This window comes from Salvelinus sp. IW2-2015, linkage group LG10 (genome assembly GCF_002910315.2).
Source record: "Salvelinus sp. IW2-2015 linkage group LG10, ASM291031v2, whole genome shotgun sequence".
NCBI lineage: Eukaryota > Metazoa > Chordata > Actinopteri > Salmoniformes > Salmonidae > Salvelinus > Salvelinus sp. IW2-2015.
The window spans coordinates 12,036,225-12,044,462 of record NC_036850.1 but is presented as its reverse complement, the minus strand read 5'-3'; positions in this window follow the sequence as shown (position 1 = coordinate 12,044,462).

Here is an 8,238-nt window from a genome sequence, read left to right as displayed (position 1 = left end):
ACTGTGATTAAAGCAAGCTCTCCAGATTCCAAACCTTCCTTGCAAGTAATTATTGTTTAGACATTGAAACCATTTGTAGAGAAATTATAGGAAAACCCTAACCATTTAAAAAAAATCCATGCTACAGTATTTTGGTAAAATACATTTTTACCTGTGCAATACCCTTGAGTAATCCAATAGAAATCTATACAGTGCCATCAGTTTAAATGCATTTCAAAGGCTCATAAGATTTGAGTGTTTATAGGTATTCTAGAGGAATGCTATTAAAAGTAAACCTCCAACGCTGCTCAGGTGCGCTCCTTCTTCTTTCCAGAGAGGCAAGCCATTTTTGTTTTACTTGCGTCTCTTGACCTGGAAAGTCAGACACATCGCCGACAGAGAAAATAACAGTTAGAAACTCCTTTGATTACGAAACACAATCCCCGCAGGCTAGTTTCCAAGGAAAGTTATTTTCATATATTTGCATGGTTTTGCATAGAATTTGAAAGGCAATCTTTGGCTGGCCATGACTTGTGTAACTGTTTAGGGGGAAACCCCAGTGGTTGACTGTGATTAATGTTACATAAAGGTATCCACATGCAGCAGCTGGCTCTATTGCTCCATTACTCTAAAACAGTCCCATGCAGCTCCTTGTGTACCATAACATAAGACTCAGTACTTCCTGTCCTGGATATAAAGAATACTTCTTCCCCTTCCTTTCATGTGTATTATACTCTATGACAGCCTGACTGTATAGAAACCTGTTGGTTCATTCCCGCCCAAACCCAAGTCAACTACCAGGGGATTGGCCTAGTAAACTTTAACTTTGTAATGAGGAAAAGGTTACAGGCTTCTCTGAATAAACCTCTCTTGAAAAGGCGTTGAGCTCAACGGACTATCTGTTAAAACATGTTCAGGACCATTTCCGATGACTAACCCAAGCTGATATTGCAGAACTTATGTAAACAAAGCCTGTTCTAACACATTAACAAGTCACTTTTAAAAGTTTTGTAAGTTCCGGCAGTAACAGGGAACACTGTCAGGTCATRAGTGCATGAGATACTAATAGCTTCTCTGAAAAATGTGACATATACAGCACATACATCCATCTTTCCTGATTAAGAAGCTTTTATCAATGTAAACTGGCTTTCATGAAATCCAGGAGAGGGTCTCTCTCTCTCGCACTCTCCTGTTCTCATCTCAAGGTAATTGAAAAACTTGTGTTTTACAATAGATGATAAAGGACCTAGAATGACTGAAGTCTTTCTGTTGAATAATCTTCATAAGACAAGGCTTTAAATGCAGCAAATGGGTATGCAATTCTCTTAAAAATGCTTGTTCTGCTTTGCCAGTGTCTGAACACAGGACATCACGAGAAATAGTTCACTGTAAAAAACAACAACTATAAACTGTGTAATAAATAACATGAAGACATTGTACATATGCTATGCTAGTCAAAGGATCTAGTATGCCATTGTGGCCAATCAGGATGATCTCTGGCTCTCAGTTCAAAACAGCAATCTAAGGATAGCGGGAAAAAACTCCTTCACCACCATCAAATTAGATTTGCTGTAATGAAATCGAACAGCCACTTTGACAACTTTTAGCTGAGTAGAACTATTCCAGGAATGTCACGCTATTTGCAGGGGCCTGTGCACCGGCATCACCAGTCAATTAGTCAAACCTTTTTTCACTGACGCAACAAGCGGCTAAGTCATTACTAGCAGCGTTATTGAATCAACCAATTATTTCAAAGACAAGAGTCACTGAGAGGCCACTGTGGAATGTCAGGTTAACTAAGCTAACTGCAAACTGGTGAGATTAACTAGCTGAAATCCATTTGTTCTCTGTTCATTAAATAATAAATCATATTAGGTACCATGATGACACTGCTGGTTACGTATCCCCTTAGTTTTATGGATGATCACCTTTCTACAYGAGTAAAGGAAATGAGATGCAATAGGTCAAATACCATTATGCTAGATGCTGACTCTAGACTCTGCAATGATACCTGGGATAAAAAAAATGGCTTCCAGGAGTAACACCCCAAACTAGACTGTACCACCCATAGTTAGCTAGCAATCAAAGGGGTTGGGTTCAATTCGGAAGACACATTCCAGTTGAATGCATTCAGTTGTGCAACTGACTAGATATCCCTCTCCCAATGATTTCCAGTTGAGCAGCCCAGAGCAAGAATGTGTCAGCACAAGCAGAAATGGAGCGCAACATCCAGCTAGAGTTAGAAGGAATGTCATGGCCTTTAATATGATAACAAGCAGGGACGTTCTCAGAGAAATTACCATTGATAACACATCCTCCATATTTTGGGGACTATATTTCATAATTAATCCTCTCCCCAACCTGCAGAATGGTTGGCGTCCCATGATTACAAATATGCAGCAGGTGGCCTCTGCTCCAAAGCTGCTCCAGAGCTTAGTGCATGGGTCCCCCAAATGACAGTCTTGTTCAGGGGGCTGAGTCTAGCTGTCATCTTCGGGAAGAAAGAGGAGATTTCCTGTCAGATATGTGTGCCCTTCAAGGTCTTTTGTTTTGAATTATCGGAGATATCCGGTCTGTGAGGCTAGTGTACACACTCAATGTTCCCTTCCTCTTTCACTGGAATTCTTAAAGAGGAAAAACAACATATTGCAGCAGTTACAGCACATTGCTATTGTTGCAGTGTGCACCCTATTGCTGAAATGCACACTCCACGAATGCTTGTACACACACACAGCCGCACTACAGAAACATGTACACACAGAGACACGTACACATGCTCACAATCATGCAAGTTTATATCAGTTTACCCTGCAGTAACAAATTGTTATGAATCTACTTTCCATCAACCAACGACTTAAAAGGCAACCAATGTACACTTGGTGCATTAGACTAGGGATAAGAATTTGTTCTTAACTGACTTGCCTAGTTAAATAAATGTTAAATTAAATGTACACTCTGAAACCCGAAATGATATTTTCTTTCTTTATGGTAGAGGTCGGAACTCCCACTCACAAAGCAGGATGGGTAGAGGAAGCAAACCAGTCGCGTCAGTTTTCATTTTTGGAGAAACGGACTTCCCCACTGAGAGAGCTGTGTCTGTCGTGGGCTCCCACTTAGAGCATCATGTGATTTCCTTATGCACTCCTAATGACATTAAGCTATTTCTGTCAATGGCAGAAATAGCCACCTAGACCAATCAAAGACTTCAAGGTCGATAGAAATGTTTTTCAATAAACCAATGTCAATATTGTAGAATCTCATCACCTGCTAATACATATGCATAGACAGATGTCGTTGCAAGATATTAAAAAAACTAAACAATTCTCCAATAATCTCTTAGAGACATAAATATCATCCATACCTGCAGCTGATAGTTCAATGACCAGAACAAGCTATTTTTATGTGGTATTTCCTCTCTGGATGAAAGTTGCTTTCCCCCCTCTTCCTATGACCCCACAGGATGTCATTAGATTTCACTTCCTGGTGCTCTAAACCGTCTTCCTTTAGCTCTTAAACACAAGGCCATCTAGCTCGACTCAAGGACAGGAGTGACATTACATTTAAAGTGCTGCCCCAGAATCGGTTTTCTGCTTCCAGTCAAGCCCAAACTCAAGCAGTGTGTGTTCAAAAACAAAACACGTCTCGATCTGAACCTCAGTCGGTAAGGTATGCATGATGCACAGTGAATCAGGTTTGAAATAATGCCAAAATTCCTTTGTTGTATGAAATGGACCAAAAAATTTAAATAAAAATTCTTTGTCACATACAACAAGTGTAGACTTTACCGTACTTACGAGCCTTTTCCCAACAATGCAGTTAAAAAGTAAGAACATTTACAAATAGATAAAAACAAAATATAAAAAATGGCGCTGGAGAGGGTGGCTGACGTTTTACATGCTCCTAACGAACTGTGCTATTTTGTTAGTTTTTTTGCGTTGTTTGTATTTTTTTACTTATTTTGTACATAATGTTGCTGCTACCGTCTCTTATGACCGAAAATAACTTCTGGACATCAGAACAGCGAGTACTCACCTCGAACTGGAAGAAGCTTTTTCCTTTAACGAGTCTGAMGAGTTCGGCAGGAAGGATACACTGCTTTCCGATGCTTTCAAGATTATCCTACCAACGGGACATAAAAAACTGTAATATCTTATGTTTCACCGAGTCGTGGCTGAACGACGACACAGATAATATTGAGCTGGCGGGATTTTCCATGAACCGGCAGAACAGAGAAGCTACGTCTGGCAAGACGAGGGGTGGGGGGGTGTGTCTATTTGTCAATAACAGCTGCTGCGCGATGTCTAATATTAAAGAAGTCTTGAGGGGCCGAGCTACCTGCCATCCAGGACATTTATACCAGGCAGAGGAAGGCCCCAAAAATTGTCAGACTCCAGTCACCCAAGTCATAGACTGTTTTCTCTGCTACCGCACGGCAAGCGGTACCGGAGTGCTAAGTCTAGGACCAAAAGGCTCCTTAACAGCTTCTACCCCCAAGCCATAAGACTGCTGAACAATTAATCAAATGGGCACAATTTACATTGACCCCCCCCCCACATATATGTACAAATTGAGCATGTTTGTGGCACTTCACCCCTACCTACATTTACAAATTACCTCGACTAACCTGTACCCCTGCACATTGACTCGGTACCGGCACCCCCTGTATATACCCTGTATATAGCCTATTGTTATTTTATTGTGTTACTTTTTAATTTTTTTTACTTTAGTTTATTTGGTAAATGATTTCTTAACTCTTCCTGAACTGTACTGTTGGTTAAGGGCTTGTAAGTAAGCATTTCACGGTAAGGTCTACACTTATTATTCAGCGCATGTGACAAGTAAAATTTGATTTGATTTGACAATGCAATAACACAATAAAATAACAATAAAGAGGCTATATACAGGCTATATACAAGGAGTACCGAGTCAGTGTACTGGGGGACGAGGTAGTTGGGGTGATTGATTGAAGTAACATGTACATGTAGGGTTGGTTGGATGATTGTTTGAAGTACTATGTACATGTGGGTACGGGGTGAAAAGCAGAGAGTCTGGGTAGCCATTTAATTAACTCTTCAGCAGTCTAATGCTTTGGGGTAGAAGCTGTCCAGGAGCCTTTTGATCCCGGACTTGGCACTCTGGTACTGCTTGCCATGCGGTAGCAGAGAGAACAGACTGTGATTTGGGTGGCTGGAGTCTTTGGGCCTTCCTCTGCCTGGTATAGAGGTCCTGGATGGCCGTGGGTTTGGCCCCAGTGATGTACTGGGCCGTACGCTCTACCCTCTGTAGCGCCTTGCGGTCAGATGCAGCTCAATGGTGCAGCTGTATAACTTTTTGAGGATCTGAGGGCCCATGCCAAATCCCATCCTTTCAGCCTCCTGAGGGGGAAAAGGCATTGTCACGCCATCTTCACAACTGTGTTGGTGTGTTTCACCATGATAGGACTTGAAGCTTTCAACCGTCTCCAATACAGCCCTGTCGATGTGAATGACGGTGTGCTCTGTCCTCCGTTTCCTGTCAGAAAGACCGCAGGTCACAAGACAGTATTACAGAGGCCAGACAGTTCTGTAAAATATGGTTCTATGAAGGAAGTTGGACAGTGGCTTTGAGCCTTGGCCAACCACACTCTAAGCCAGCTTAAACAGAAAACCTGTCCCATCAAATGGACTCCGGAACTAAATTAGATGGCTTAATGGAAAACCAATTGAATAAAGTTATGATTTGCTAAGCATTCCCTAAAAATACGCATTTTGTCAGTGCCTGAGAAACAAATGGTAAAAAGGACAAACTGTACTGCCCAGTACTGTCAACCATGCAGTTGGCATTAAATGTTACGTACCATCAGTATCATCTTAGAGACCAATATAATCAGTACATTGCATAGATACATCAGATCAAAGAGAAAAACACTGAATTACCTATTTAGTTTGTTTTTGCTGATGTCACAGCATATACGTTTTATCCTCAAGCCTCTATGTTCAGGTTCCTGCAGCAGATTGATGCTCACCATCCTAGCATGTAGCATGATGTATCACCTATTGAGCTTCTACTGTAATGACATCATATAATATCCGCCCCTGAGACAGACGGAAGGTCCTGATTATTGGCAGGGGAAAAAGAAAAAGAGAGAAAGAGAGAGATGAATGCGATGCAGAAGGAAAACCCCAGAAGGATCATATGTGGCAGCTGCTGTGTTACATTCCTGAAGGCAAACACCAGGGTTACATCTGAGGCTAATGTCCCTGGGTCATCGTCTTTCCTTGGGACATGCTGCCCAGGCTCTGCCCAGGCTCAAGCCCAGGACCCAGGCCAGCAACACAAGGAGCCTCCTCTGGGAAATCAGATTCAATCAGCCATTCCAAGGGCTTTTAGAGGGTCGGTGGATCTACCCCGTTTGATATTTGATCAGATTTGTCATCCACCCCCACCCAGCCACTTTCTTTCCCCTGCCTAATGGGAAGTGAAAGATCAGTAAGCCTTGTGGAATTCACCACTCCTGTTACATGAGCATGTGCTTGCCGTCTGGACAAGGGCTTGTTCTCTCTTTCCCTCTCTCTCTCTCCCCTCTTGCCTTTCTATTCCTCTTCTCTTTCTGTCTCATCCTCCTCCCATCTCCGAGGACTGACCTGTTGTTTGTTGTTAAGACTTCCACAGATGCAAACGTCTCTGAATAGAACTGTGCAAATGGCTGGCCAAAGATCACATATCAGTTGTTGTTTCTCTTCAGGTCTTTGAGACCCTCTTGTTGTCATCTTGTCTCTTCTTACCATCTGGTTGTTTGTATATTTCTCTATTACCATCACTACACCCCTGAGCTCCTGGCTTGCCAACGTGTGATGTGTCACGGCACAAAAATATCTCTGAAAAAAGAGAATTTACCGAACAGTTTCAGCAGGACCAGGAAGGGAAAAGGGAAGGTCCTTTCAATTACAGTATGCAGGTCAACATCAGCAGGAAATAAATACATTTCTTGGCAGATCTCAATACCAGGCAGCCCAAATAAACATTGCATCACTTAGTCCCCTGCCGATGCATGTTTCAGGCCTAGAGTTCTGCATTGTAACAGCTTGACCACACTGTCCCATCCACAAGAGGTTGGAGTGTGATTAGTATGCACTCAAACCAGGGGTGAGGTTGTCATTGAAGACATGTTGAGTGTAACATGATACTTACACCATGATTTACGTGGCTATCTTATGATAAGTTATATGCAACAGAAGGGGATGGCCAGGCCAGTTAGGTTTCTCTATGTAGCGTATTGGGGGGAAGCACTATGAGTTCATCCTTCCAGCGTTCTGAAAGTGATTACTCTTCCTAAGTCCCCACAACTGTGTTTCATTTTGTCATTACAGACCCCATGAAAGCTGCAATTGTTGCACATGGCTCCTGTGAGCGGAGCTCTCCAGATGAGGGGTGGGGGTGCAGAGGGAGGGGACCACACATGTCTCTGTGTAGGAATCCCGTCCTTATGAACACTGCCCGTGTGACTGTGCCATCCTCTGTATGCACAATACGGGCAGAGGAGCCAACAACACAGGCCACTGCCATGCCTTGTCCTACTCCATATGTTGAGGATTAGGAGGGACTACGGTGAAAACATTGCATTGGTCAATTGGAAGCCCATCTCTACCTTTTCAGGCAATGACATCCACTTTCTACGCCACTTGAAGCATGGCAGGTTGCCTGYCTTTCATTCCAACCACACACACACAAACTCTTTCATGACTCACCTTATGTCATCACTAGCCCGTTTCAGAGCCATATCCAATCAGCCATATTCATAAATCTAGGTTTGTTGGTAGGGTTCCACTAGATACCTTCACTTAGTTAAGACAAAACCTCACGTCAGTCACTAGGATGTGTAACAACCTCCTTATAAAGTATCTACTCTGTCAAAGCCTTTGTGCCAAATGACACAAAGAGCCACTATCCACAAATCACAACAAGCCTATCTCTGTGAGGCAGAGCTCCATGTCTCATGCCCACAGGCAATGGAGCCTCACATCTCTCTCAAACCCCCACTGAACCACTTCATGCACCAGCACTGTCCCACTCATTCAAGTCAATGGACTGTTTCGGCCACAAGTCAGGCTAGATTTTGCAGTGGGGTGTCTGGGGTGAGGCCCCCGAGCCCTTTGCTACAGAATTAGAATAACTGCAGTCCGCTTCATTCATGGTTACGCTTGACCCCCAGAGGTTAGCGGTCACACTGATTAGGTCACCTCTTGAGTATCATCATTCTGGAGTGCTGCTGTGTTGAAG